At 37.7% G+C, this 14,805-nt stretch overlaps 1 pseudogene; it reads right to left on the bottom strand.

Moving 5' to 3' along the window:
* Window positions 1-1,595: 1,595 nt before the first annotated feature.
* On the bottom strand, window positions 1,596-12,866 carry LOC143394641 (ribonuclease H2 subunit B-like; annotated as a pseudogene).
* Between the last annotated feature and the right edge of the window lie 1,939 nt (window positions 12,867-14,805).

The raw sequence follows: 14,805 nt of genomic DNA, 5'->3' as shown, positions 1-14,805 counted from the left end.
ATCCTCCAGAAGACTAGCTTGAGTCATCACATGTCAATTTCAGGATTCTAACACAGCAAGAAAGAGGGAGAGCACCAATGACAAGTGCTTTTCAAGTCTTAGCTGTGTCACATTTGCAAATGTTCTATTTGATAAAACAAGTCACATGCCAAGCCCAGACTTGAGCGTGAAGAAATAGATTATATGTCTTAATGGAAATAGCTATGCAGCCTTGTGACAAAGGACCCTGAATATTGAGATGAAAAGAATTTATAACCATTACTTCAATCAACTATATCCTTCTACCATGAGTCGTTCACATCCCTCCCACATGCAAAATATTCCCACCTCAGGAAACCCCAAAGCTTATCCTATTTATGGCATCAGTGATCTGGGTCAGGTCCACATGAGTCTTTTCTGGTAGGGATCCTTGTGACCCAAGACCTATAGTTAGAATGACCAGTTGTATGACTGGTAAGATAGAACCAGATAACCACAATGGGCATTTCTGTTCAAGAAGGAAAAGAAAAAAATCCCTTCAGGTGTTGTGACACAAAACTAAACCAGTCAGGGTCACTCCAGGTGAACTGGGCTGGCACGAAATAATTACACAGAGACAGATCATACCTTTTTCTTTGGGTTCTGTGATGGCTCCTCTGATCCAGCTCCCACAAAGGAGGCAAGGCAGGCAATAAAGAGAACCCGGTTTTATTGGGGAGAAGTCATTCAAATGAGGCAAGGGGTAGGATTACAAAGGAACAGGTGAGTGGAACCCAACCCCAATTACTCCTAGAGCCACACTTCATTATCTGAGTGGAGGTAAAGCCCAAGTTATTGCAGGCACAATAATTGTTCAGTATCTCTTTCTCAGGACTTAAGGGCGTGTATTTCCAGAACCACTCCTGACAATTAGGAATTCCATAGAACTGAGTAATCCACAGCAATTTTGAAATCTAGTTCACTGCCAGGGAGCATTTTCTTTGGAATCCTGGCTAGGTTCTACTTCCTGGGAGTGGATACCCAGTCTATTATTCCTCATGGCTCTTAGCTTAACTTTCTAAGATGTCTTTGATTTCCACAAGAAATGGCTGGTCTTTGCAACTGAGTAACTTTCCCAGCTTGTTTCTATCTTGCAGAAAGTTGGAAGTCCAGAGCTGCCTTTTAATTTTTAAATGTTTCAGTCCATTTTAGCCTAAGTTGGCACTATTTCATCAAAATAACTCTCTTAAAAATCTCTGTGGGCTTCTCTAGGCATAGGATGCAGATCTATTCCACTTAATAAAAGTTCCGCATACATTTCTGAGATGGGCCTCTCTTCTTTACAGGAGCCATGTATATTAGCGTTCTCTAAAAGTACAGAATCAACAGGAAGTATGATTATAAAAAGGGGATTTATTAGGTTGGCTTACATGATCAGAAGCTGGATCGTCCACAATGGCCATCTGCAGACTGGAGCTGGAAGAACCAGTAGCTGCACAGTTCAAGAGGCTGAAGCCCTAGAACAAGAGGGATCAATGGTGCTATCCTAGTCTAAGACCAAAGGCTTCTGGAAACTTCCTGGAGAATCACTGGCAGAGTCTGCTTGGAAAGAGTGTAGAAGTGAAAGTCCAACATCCTTAGACAACAGCAGCAGCAGCAGCAATCAAGAACCTGTCCAAGAAGAAACAAGCTTGCATCTGCTGCTGCTGCTTTGTGCTTCCAAATGTTATTTCATCCAAGCCATCATCCTATTGGACGGTGATGACCACATTTAGGGAGGGTCTTCACTTCAGTTGGCTATCCCACATGCCAATCATTCCTAGACACACCTTCATTGACACCCCCAGAAGCCTCTTAATCATCAGTATCTGTTTATCCAATCAAGTTGACAATTCAAATTAACCATTGCACCATGCTAGGCCACTGTAGAACAAAAATCTTGTTTAAGTTTTTTCTTCTTCAAATTGTGGTAATGGGAATTGAACTCAAGGACACTACAATACTGAGCTACATCTCAGACCTTTTTATTTTTTATTTTGAGGCAAGGTCTTTCTAAGTTGCTGGTGTTGACCTAGAACTTGTGATCTTCCTGCTTCAGCCTCCTGAGGAGCTGGGATTGTATGTATGCACCACCACACCTGGCTAGAATAATAATCTTAGTGAAAATGCTTGGTATAGTTGAGAGGGCCTATTAGTCACTGCCTTAAATCTTTCAAAATATTAAGTTGGCTTGGAGGTTACCTTGATTTGATCTTTATCCTGAGGCTGCTTCTTCCTTTGAGTATTTTTTTTACTGGCTTAGAAGTATGGAAATGAGAATTTTATTATCTAATCTAGCAAGTTCTGACTCCTCTAAGTATCCCCTAAATTCTGGAGAACAGAGATTGTATCTTATACTTTCCATTTTCCTTCTGTAAACACATAGACCTCCATATAGTAAATACTCAGTACGCATTTCTTGTTTGGTGTATAGGTAAGCCTTTGTTGCATAATTCTACTTGCAAACAGAAAAGCTCTTCCATTAGCTCACCTCTCTCTTCCCCTACCTTATCATAATCAGCTAAAATAAGCCAACTGACACTTTCAACACTCTACCTGGAAATCATCTTGCCAAGGCCCATGATTTCATTATATTGTATTCTATCTTTCAAGTTTGCCAGAGGTAATAGTTTTGTCAATTGTCTTTTTTCCTTTGTTATTAGACTTTATTTTCACCTTTAAATCTTTCCATTTTTCAATTTTTTTGCACCAAAAAGATATTAGTACTTTTCATTCCACTCTAGTCAATTTGAGAAAGAGCTTTGTGGGCTGTGGTATTTTGCTGGCTTTATTTTGGGTCTTCAGATCTTCAGTGTTTAACTTAGTGAATCTTCTTTTGCTTCTACTGGCTCATCTGATAACTTTGCTTTCTTTGATGGAGGGTTTGGCAATGAAGCTGAAGGTTCTGGAAGCTTTAAATATTTAGATAAGTCATTATTTAATTATTTAGGGATATAATCAGATATCAGACCATGGGCATAATGAATAGAATCCTCCTCCTTGTTACTAGAAACCTGGTCATCAGAGAAATGCAGCGGACTGCACCTGGGTACCAACATCTACATTCTTTTTCAGGGCTGCCATAGTATTATTAGACTTCTTCCTCAGCCATTTTAATATCTTCTCTTTATTGTACTTTTAATATTTCTTGTGTCTATTTCTTCCTCCTCTGTCACATGGGGAAATAATGTATCAAGTTCAGAAGTTTTAGCAACAAGTTGCTTGATCTAGGACTGAACCTCCTCCTCTTTTTTGGCCTTTAGGAGATAGAGGAGGAGCAGAAATAGAGGTCTATGGAGTGGCAGAATGGAGATGACCTCTAGATTGAACTCAGTGACTGGTTAGCCAAGAATGGTGTTTTCCTTGGGAACTTTGATTTGAAACAGCTTCACTGAACAAGTAAATGGCTCCTTCCCTTGAACATGGGTGTTTTAGCCAGCTTTTTCTCTGTTGTGACTAAAAGACCTGACAGGAACAATTTCAGAGGAGGAAAAGTTTATTTGGGGCTCGTGGTTTCAGAGGTCTCAGTTCATGGACAACAGGCTTCATTCCTCAGGCTCCAGGTGAGGCTGAACATAATGATGGAAGAGTGTGGTGGGAGAGAAGCAATACACGTGATAATCAGAAAGCAGAGAGAGGAGTGAGAGAGTGCTTCCATTCACCAGGTACAAAATATGTACCCTAAAGGCATGCCCCAAGGGCCCACCTTTTCCAACCATATTCTACCGGCCTTCAGTTACCACTCAGTTAATCCTATCAGGGAATCAATTCACTGATTGGGTCAAAGCTCTTATGATCCAATCATTTCTCCTCTAAACCTTCTTTCATTGTTTCACACATGAGCTTTTGGCGGATATCTCACATCTAAACCATAACAGTGGGCTAACTGAGTTTTACAAACATAAGGCCACTTTTCATCTTCTCTGATGCACATTTTAAATATTCTAGAATCGGAACACATGCTGCTAGGCTTGCCTGGTCCTCACATAGTCCACATCCCGGCCACTCCTCCCACTTCTCCAGATGCTCTTGCCCTGGTGACCTCAGCTCAGGCAAAAATGGCCAAAGAATGGTTTGTTCTAGGCAGCACAGCACTGTAGGGAACTGGCAGAGCCCCAGAAGCCTCTAGCTTGCATTCCCATACGTCTTTTAAAATTTGCCAGACTGAGATGCCTGGATTACCAGCTCATGGTCCTGGTAGGGGAAGAACCCACAACTGCTCCCCTCTGCTTCTTCACCAGTGGGAGATGCTAACTCTGCACCCCAGGGCACCTCTGTCAGTTATTTCTTATTCCTAACATGGGGTGTCATTTTTCCAGACTGCTAGAGCAGGTTCCTTATTGCTTCTCCAACATCTGCTAATTGTTTGCTTGCCATTTTTCAGAGTTAGTTGACGTTTTCTTTGCTGCTTTTGCAGGCTCTGGTTGTTATTTGGTCTTAGAACCAATGCTATTTAATTTTAATTTTGTTGTATCTGCACTCTCATCCTGGAACCTCTTTCTTTCTTAGATTTTGCTTGGTCATAGACTACCCCTAATTCTGATGGTCTAAAGCAACAGCATTATTTTCACAATTTCTAATTTGAGTTGGCTAGTCTGGGCTGAAAGTGGGGGATAGCCTCACTTTTGTGCCTGACAGTTGCCTTGAGGTCAATGGGGTGCTAGAGATGACTCGACTGAGTGTCTCCTACTATTTTCAAGATGGCCTGAGTTTCTTACATTGTGATGATTGAGAATTCTTAAAAGTAGAAAATAAGGCAGGTGCTTTTTGTGTTTCTGCTTGTATCATATCTCAATGGTCAAAGCAAGTCAAAGTGTGGAACTGAGTCAGTGTGGGATGGGGACTATAGAGGGTAATGAAGATGGAGGAGAATCAATGCGATCAATTTTGCAAAGAATCTAACAATTTTGGTCCAACTGATACCCATTGCAGGAATTTTATTTCTCCTCAGTATTACATTCCACAAAGGGAAATTCCCAAGAACTTTGCAGGCTCTGGTTGTTATTTGGTCTTAGAACTAATGCTATTTATTTTTAATTTTGTTATATCGGCACTCTCATCCTGGAACCTCTTTCTTAGATTTTGCTTGGTCACAGGCCACCCCTAATTCTGGTGTTCTAAAGCAACAAACATTATTTTTCACAAAGTTTTGACTGACATTTTATAACATTTACCAAATTAATATGTCCATACAATATTTATGAACCACAGGGAAATTTCTTATCTGTAGAGGTGAACATAATTTCTTATCTGTACATAAACATGGTATGATTAAAAGAATGTTTCTTTTCTCATTTTCTTAGTAAAGATCATATTCGTGAGGAATTGTGCATATTTTTATTCCTTTTTTTAGGGAAGTAGGCTTTTAGTTCTTTGAAAACAGTTTACGTGAAAAAAAAAATATATATATATATATTTGACTAAGAAGTAAAAAAAAGTTTTAAAGATACTTTTACTGCTTTGAGGTATTAATGGTAATAGCTGTGACTACTTAAAAACCAAAACAACTTTTATATGGATAGCACCCCATTAAGAATTTAAGGATTTTAGAGGAGAAACTCATAGTGGTAATTTCTAAGTGAAGAAAAAGAAAGAAAAAGGCGGCAGGGCAAGAGAAATCGGAAGCAATAAATATATAGTTTTGCAAATAACATAGTCTGGTGAGGAAGAAGTAAATCAAAAAAGCTATTTCAAAAAATCAGCCTTAGGCTACAAGGTTAATTGAAAAGAAAAACCAGCATTGAAAAGATGTTTCAGTTTATGATGAAGATGTCTTTTAATGAAGAAATTAGCAAAGCTATGTTAGAAAGATTTTGCTTCTACCTCTTCAAACCTCTTCTATCCCAGAATTGTAGAGAGGAAGAGAAGAATTGGTATGGATTGAATGTTTGTGTTTCTCCAAAATCTATATGTTGAAACTAGTCACCAATGTGATGGTATCAGGAGAGAAGCTTTGGAGATATTATGAGGGTAGCACACTCAGGATTGGGATTTGAGGACCCAGAGAGCTACCTTCTGTTTTCTACCATGTGAAGATGCCTCTAGAAGTCTTTGCTCACGAACCAGAAAGCAGGCACCAAAGCCACTGACACCTTGATCTTGGATTTCCCATTCTCTAGAACTGTGAGACATAAATATCTGTTGTTTTAAAGCTACCTGATCTATGGAAGTTTGTACAGAGACCAAATGGACTTAAGCAAGATGGAATGTGCATTAGTCATTGCTTGGTTCACTATTTTCTATGACGATAAGTTATAGAGCAGGGATAGAAGATTGGGACAAGGGTAATAGCAAGCAACAGGTTGGGTGGTAGGGAGATAGATAGGTGCAGGACAGGCAAACACATATTCAGAATCAACTTCTGCCCAAATGGCAGTTGGCAGAATGGTAGAAACCTCTGCATAATTCAAACAAAATATTAACTACTCTGGAAGGCAGGCTCACTCTTAGGCTTGGAGAAATTAGAAGATATAAAGAGAGTAGAATTAAGAAGTCCCTTTAAAGGTGATTTAGGGGTGAGTGTTATCTCAAAAATGGTAACTTAAGTGTTTCCGTGTCACTAATGTACAAATTAGAAAGTGCCTTGAAAAATAGGAAACAATTACAAAGCCCATTAGAATTTTACAGTGGCTATGGGAAAAATAGGGGAAATATCTCTTCAGATTTAATGAGGGAGAGCATTTAAAGGCATTCTGATAGAGCAAGCATGCACTTATGACAGAGGGATATTTTATTTAATTATCTTTTTCACAGATAGTATTTGTGCTTATATGTAAGGTGAACAGGTTATTTCCTTTAATAGGATGTTAAAATAAAGAATATTGGAGGGTAATGATTATGAGAAATTTAAAAGAACTTGTAAAATAGAATGAAGCTTGTAATTTTTGTAATTAAAAATTACATAAGAAACTTATTTTACAAAAAACTTGGAAAATTGCCAACAGTCTCAAGACTCATCACAATTACTATTGTTATCATTATTATTATTTGTATTAAAGTGCATTTTAAACATGATTTCAGTCATAGTCAATGCACATTTTTCAACTGACTTGTCATTCAGTATTCTATTTTGAACGTACAGCAAGGATTATAATTTAAAAATGTGTAAAGTCCATTTTTCCTTTAGTGGTGATCCAACTTTTGTATCTAACTTTTTCAGGCACATGAAAATGTGAGGTTGTTACAGAATAAAACCAACCCCCAAACCTGAAAGCCAGATACTTGTCAACTCCCTACTCTATACCTATTTCACTGGTCTTCTTTGCTAACAGTATTCTGATTTCTTCCAGGTATTTTCCTCTTGGAGGAAAATTCAGGGGAGAATGATCTTATCTGTGATATAAGGGTCAATGTTTGGTCTGCTCAATAGAATGGAAGATAGGGTGGAAGATTTCTCTTTGCTCTTGAGGAAAGAAGGAAAGAGATGATTCTTTTGCTTCTCTGCACGAGTGCATGGGAGAACCAAGTTATGAAAGGAACCTGAAATCATATTGATGAGACACTAATTTAACTAACTTGGAAACCTCTGGGCTCATTTCTGTTGAACCACATATGAGTTGGGTTCTCTATATTAATTGTTAAAGGATTCTGACTGAAAGACAAAGTCATATTTATTTTGACATTCAAAATAGGATTAAGCCAAGAGTTTCAAGTGAGGCTTGAGAGAAGATTTACTCAGTTCTCTAACTTCTTCTTAACCCTAGCATATTAACAGCTGAATCTGATTTAGCCCCTGGTGTTCTCTGATTGTGTTGGGGAGATACTATGTCTTAAGGGAAATAAAGGAAGAGCTCCACCATCTTGGCCCAGAGGCTTGTGGGACTGAAGGAAGGTTGAAGAGGAGTGAAAGAGAAAGGGAGAGAGGGGAGAACAAAGTAGTAAGAGATGAGTTCTAAGCTCTCCTTTTCTAGTTTTTACTCAGAAGTGTGAGGTAACCATTGGGGATAGTTCTGAACAGAAAGATTATTACGTACTCTCTCCTTAGCCACAGCCAGAAAAATAGTAGTGCAAGGTGGTCAGGCACAGGATAGGGTGCTAATATTCATTTTTTTGAGTACTTCCTATGCAGTACAGATGCTAAAACCAGCCAGTGGGCTTGCTGCAGTTCTACTTAAGGCAGAGGCAGGGATGGATGCTGGGCCAGTGCACTGGATGGGGATCTGGCTGGGCCTCAGAGTTCTGCTGGGGAAGCTTGAAAGACAGGGAGGAGTTATCCACAGAGTCCTAATGTGTCCAAACAGGAGGGACAAGACCATGTATTGTAACAGCTGTGAAACTCATCTTGAATGTCTAGTGGCTCACTCCAGAGATCAGGGATGCCAACCATTAGTGCTAAGTTAGTCTAGTTAAACTCTGCCTGAGCCTAGGCAACCTTGGCTCTACCCTAGGCTGCCATGTGCGTGCATATCTCCTTATAAAGGGAGGCAGACTGCCAAGAGGATGTGCAAGTGCCTAAATGAAGTCTGAAGGGATTGTTGTTATTATTAAATTATTGAATTGGACCAATTCTCAAACTGCACAGAGCTGAAAAAGTTATTTTTTCCCCATTTAACCAGTGGAGCTCAGTGGTATGACTAAATTAATTATGGACAAAATAAGGATAGTTTTCTACATCTGAAAACTACAAGTGTGGGTTAAATTATATTTTGTCTTATTCAGCATAGCCTTCATAACTATAGTTTATAAGGGTGGCTCAGTAGTTTTTGATGTTGTATTTTTTGATTTAGTTTAATGGTTCCTTTATGTTTAGGCTAATATTAACAAACTTCTTTGGATATACAATATACAAAATATTTTTGCACTTTGAATTATCTTGAATTAGATTTCTGCAATGAATTTGCTGATCATTTTGTTTTTATACCAAATCTCTCTCCAAAAAAGATGGTTTTAATTTACATAGCCACTAGCACCGGAACATTTGTTTTAGTTTCATATCTCTTTCTGTGACACTTAATATTGTTATATATGTTTCTAATATAGTAAATGAAAAATACTCTGTATTGTTTTAGTTTGTACTTCTTTGATTATCAGGCCCACGGAATGTTTAAAAAAGTTTACTTGCCACTTATAATGATTATGTATTTTGATGTTTATTATGTATTACTCTTGATATACAACATAAAATTTTCTTACCTTTAGATGACAAAATGAAAATATTTGTTTATTACAGAATAAACTAGTCCATTAGATTTCATACTCAGTACCCTGCACCTGCCGAAGGACACTAAGGAGAATGGCAAATGGATGGAGCTGTTCTGAACCCCATGGCATGTGCCTCTTTGGGAATGCTCACGTTGGGTAAGTTCCATCCATTAAACCCCAGAAAATTTCTCTTATGCTATATTTACTGGGTGGTGGACATCATATTCTCACTAACAAGTTTCTTGGCCACAACCTATAAGAAAGCTTTATAAAATAAATGAACATTATAACCTCCCACACTGAAAATCCATATTGCCAATACTGTAAAATTTCATTGTTTTAGTCACTTTTCCTCTGCTTGTTCACCTTCCGGGAATGTGTCCCAGCAGGTGTGGATGGCTGATTTGACCTGCTCCAGGGGTGTTGAGGTTCCTGCTCTTCTCATTATATCACAGCACACGAGAATGAGTTACTCTGGCATCTTCCAGGGCGTCACCCTCTCCTTTGGAAGCTGGCTTCTAAAGAGCCTATAGAAAGGTCAGAAGGAGGGCTGGGGTTGCGGATCAGTGAAAGAGCACTTGTCTTGCACATGTGAGGCCCTGGATTTGATCCTCAGCACCACATAAAAATAAACAAATAAAATAAAGATATTGTGTCCATCTACAACTAAAAAAAAAAAAAAAAGAAAGAAAAAATTCAGAAGGATGACCAAGACCTTTCCCTAACTGTGCTATTTTTTTTCCATTTTCCACAAATAGTATGTGTCCCCACTTATCTCAGCAACCTTAAGTTTACTCTTACTATATATTAGAGAAGTAGACTTGTTGTCAGTTCTCAATGGAGAGCCTGTCTCCAGCTGCTCTTAGAGGTCAAAGTCTTTTGTTTAAACTGGTCTATGTATGTGAGTATTAATGTTCATCTGATTTTTAAAAAAAATTTTATTTATTTAATTTTTAGTCATACATGACAGCAGAATCAATTTTGACATATAATACATACATGGAATGTACATACATCAATCATTTTGTCTATTCTATTCTGCTGCCCTTCCTATCCTCCCTAGGGGGACTTTTTTTTTTTTTTTACAAAATTCTAAAAGCAATCTGACAATAGTAAGGAAGAAATTGACAACAGAAGAAAAAGCTTTGTTTCACAAAATATTTCAGGTTTTTTATTTACGTGTCTGTCATATAAACAAACTTCCAGGTTAATGTATATAGTGTTACATAGATGTTGTAGGTGACTTCCTAAAATCAGACATGATGACTCCACATCTTTTAACAGTAATTGGTCCAGAGGAACACACTTGATCTAGAATCAGTTCTTCTCTGTATGACATTGTAAGTGATACTAATTTCTCAGCAGCCATCTTGTTAACATAAGGTCAAGTACAAAGGTGGAAGACACAATGAGGGTGGCAAGTATTTATTCAGCCCTGCTGTGTGCAAGATGTGCTGCTAAGAGTAAAAGGAACATACCTTAGTCCCTATTCTTCAGAACATTTATATTGGGGAAAGACAAATAGTCCTAAAAGATTATAATGTAAAGCCAATGTGATGCTCTCTTTGGCCCTGTTATTACTGACATATGCATATAAATAAACTCTCAAATGCATCCTCAGGTTGAAGTCCTGGGTTTGAGCCACTGTTAGTATACCCTACTAGGTTGCCATATATTACTAGGCTTCATTTTTTCCTCATTTGTAGAATTAGACGGTTGAACCTTTTGGGCTCTAATTTGACTCTAATTATTAATCAAATCATATTTCATATTTCTCCCAGACTGAGTCATAATAGCTTTGTATGTGAACAATTGAATGAATGACTCATAAGAGATTTTGTTGTTTGTTTTCAAGAGGACTAGGAAAAAAATTAAAATGCTAGAATAGATGTTCGAATTATAGAAAAATGTGAAGTGCACAGCTGTTTGGCAGGCAAAAGAAAGGTGGAAATGAAAGCAGCAAATTAGAGACATTTTGTAAATTGATAAAACAAAGAAATAGCCCCTTCTATTTTGAATTGCAAAGGTAAAAGAGACAAAGTGTTCTGGAACAGAAAAAAATTTGTGTCCAGGAATAGAAATGAATCAAAGGGTGACCTGGCTGAAAACATACGACTGCAAGGGGCACAGAGCTAATAGATCATCTTTCTCTTCATTTTGTGTTCCCTCACCTCAGCTCACAGGTCCCGGCACTGATTGGATTGGGAGTCAGAACAGACAAAAGGAAGCCTCTTTCCATTCTGGGTTCTCAGTGTATAGATTCACTGCCCTTGTATTTCAGTCACAGATATAGAACCCAGACACAGAATGACAAGTTTACAAGCAAAGCAGAATCTGTAGTTTAACACAAACCACCGAATAATGAAATTTCCTCCTTGGAAGCCAGCTGTGGCCTTGGAGGTTAGGGAAGAAAATTTTCCTGTGCTGCATTGTTCGGTTAGCTAGATACACACACAGGATGTATAAACATGTCTAATATTGACTTCGGCATACCATGGCCTCGGATCTTTAATTTACTAGTTATTGTAGAACTACCCCAAGTTGTCTGACCCTACTTTGAAAACATTGCATTCCCCTGATTGCTTATTAGTAACTTACTAGAACTAAGAAAGCAAATTAATCAAATGATCACCATAAAAGCAAATTTAGAAGGAAGATACTTTAAACTTCAATTTGAAGATAACCTTCCATCTGTGGTTCTTCTCAAAGTCATAGTATACTTTATACCAAAGAATATTTCTTTAGTGGGAAGATAGGACTTTACGATTGAATTTTGAAAGATTTTACTTACTGGATGTTTTATAATGAGTCCTAATTCTCTGGCAAAGATGGACGGTCTTTCCCTCTGCAGAGCTATTTGAATGCTTAAGACTTTTAGGCCACGCTTTGACCAATTAAATGTGAGCTCCTATCATGATTGACTTAAGAGCACTTCTTTTTTGGTATAATGTTTTGTATGGTTGTACTTATTAAAAAATAAAACCAACTTATTTTTCTTAATTGTGAAAATAATTCATACCTGTGTAAAATTTGTATACAAACACAATGCAGGAAATGAAAACACTTCATAATCCCATGCTTATAGTTAATTGCTATTATCAATTTGCTATGTATTCCTTCATAACTTCTTATTACGTATTTTTTCCTAAGAATACATAATGTTGGTTTTCAATGCTTTTTTCAACATTTATATTAATTGTCAATTTTCTTTGTTTTATTTTTATTTCTCAATTTCATTCACATTTAACTATATACCTTGTTTATCTGCATGCCAAAATATATCTATATCTGTATCTATTTTATTCTTTTCAATGGCTGAAATTCTTTCAATTTGTTAATTTTGTGGCACATGTAAAATGTTTTTTTGTATGTTTCATAGAATCAAATAGAATTTATGGAAAAAATGAAGGTGCAAATATATTTTTATTCAAAGAGCTGTCTACAATGTAATCTCTATTTTCCAATGGTCATTACTGTTCCAATCTGGTTTCTGTTAGAATTGCTTGTCATAGTCAAAATAACTTATTCTTGCTGAATCCAGTGGAACATTCTCTTCCTTTTTTCTTACTGGACCTCTGCCTAGTTATTTGTTCCTTCTTTGTAACATTTTCCCTCTTTGTGACAATACCATCCTCACCCGATTTTCTGCCCCCCAGTCTCTGGGCTTTAGCTGACTCTTTCATCTTGGAGTTCCCCAGGGCCGGGTCCTGGACCCTCTTCAAGGTCATGCTCTCTTCTTTGCTGATCTAATTATTTCTGTGATTTAAGTACCACATCTATGCCGATGATTCCAAGCTTTTTATCTCTAGTCAGATATTTCTTTTGGGCTCAGGACTCATATCCAACTGCCTTCTTGACATATCTCCCTTTAGAAATGCCCCACACGTATCTTGAACTTAAAACAACAAAACTTAGCATTCAAACATCTTGGATCCATCAACCTGTCATTTCCCTTACTAGCACCACTCTTGCCCACGCCCCACCATCATCTTTCTCCTGCACTATTGTTCTAGCATCCTACTTGTCTTTTATATGCCACTTTATTCTATTCTTTTTTTTTAAAATTGAGTTTATTTTTTTAAATACAGGACATTGGAATGAATTACAATTCTTATTATACATATAGAGCACAATTTTTCATATCTTTGTCTATAAAGTATGTTTATGCCAATTCATGTCTTTATACATGTACTTTTTTGCATTACAATTCTTTTTTAATTGATTTTATTATTTTTTAAATACAAAACAACTGTGGAATGCATTACAATTCTTATTACACATATAGATCACAATTTTTCATATCTCTGTTTATATACTTTATTTTATTCTAAATGCAGAAATCAGAAAGCACACACCAAGTTATCTTACTGCTAAAAATCCATCAGAAGTTTCCCAGTTTTACCAACTGAACTCTGTCCAGTTCCTTACATGCATGCTGGATGCTGAGTTTTCTGGCCCTGTTTTCATCTCCATCCTTGTCTCACGGTGCTCTGCTTCAGGTGAAAAGAATCTCTGGAGCTCCTTTCATTCAAAGGGCCTTTGCAGTCACCCATTTACTTATTCATTCACACAATCATCCATTCATTCAGCCAATATCAATTTAGCCCCAGCTAAGAGGGCCAACCACTGTGATAATTTGTCTAGGAAGATTGCTCAAATGTCTTTCTGGCATGTCATTTATACCTGATTTTAAAAGATAGAACCTCGGTCATGAGGCTTCCATATCAGCCAAGACAAAATTTCCCTGGAGGCTGTTGCTGAATGGGTGGTGGATAGACTGGATAATGATCAACCCACTCATCTTGCTTCAGGCAGTTTTTAATTATCTTATTTTTTGTATTATTTTATGTTTCTACCCCAAAATCACTTTCAGAAGTGAATGGGCATTACTCTAAATGGGATCCTAGGTCACATATCCACAATTTTCCCATTAAAGTGGGCATTAATTTTTTTCCCTGTGCTGTACCTGAGAAGCATACCTCCTAATCTGAGTTTAGAGGTGCTGGTTCTGATTCTATCACATCCTTCTCAAAGGTTTTAATCTCTAGAGTGACACCATAAATGACTATTCCCTAGCACCCTGCTACCAGTAATCAAGTCAGGATACCACTCCAGAGGCAAAGTAGACCTGTACTTTGTGTCACCTCATCATGGGTGTGCGTAGTGATCTTAACAAATGTGAACACTTTGCCTTGCTGTGAAATAGGAAGCTCCAGGCCTTCTCTGATTTGCATTGACTTCTACACTTTCCTGTGTGAACGAGGGAAGAGAGCTAGCCTTTTTATTAATTCCATCTCTAGTCTCACGAGAGGACAGGTTCTGCTCTCATGCTTCCTACTTTGCACTGACTAAAGGAAAGAAGTCTGAGAGGGATTTCCCCAATCTGGAACTGAAGCTTATCTATTTCTAGTTCTCCTGAAGTTGAATGAGGTTGTTTCATTGTAGCAGAATGATATATTGAGATATTGATTGTGTTGCTGTTGTTGTTGTTGTTGTTGTTGTTGTATTTTCCCCCCTCTCCTTCCAAGTAGCTGGGCTCTTCTGCTCACTTGCCATAGAGGAGAATTATTGATGTTTGGAAGAAAAAAAATGAACCATTTGTCTTTCTGGCTTTTCCTTCCCTGGAAGCCTGAGCTCTTTGAGGGGGAATATGCTAGTCAAGGGTCA

Source organism: Callospermophilus lateralis, chromosome 3 (genome assembly GCF_048772815.1).
Source record: "Callospermophilus lateralis isolate mCalLat2 chromosome 3, mCalLat2.hap1, whole genome shotgun sequence".
NCBI lineage: Eukaryota > Metazoa > Chordata > Mammalia > Rodentia > Sciuridae > Callospermophilus > Callospermophilus lateralis.
This window is presented reverse-complemented; position numbering and strand designations above follow the sequence as displayed.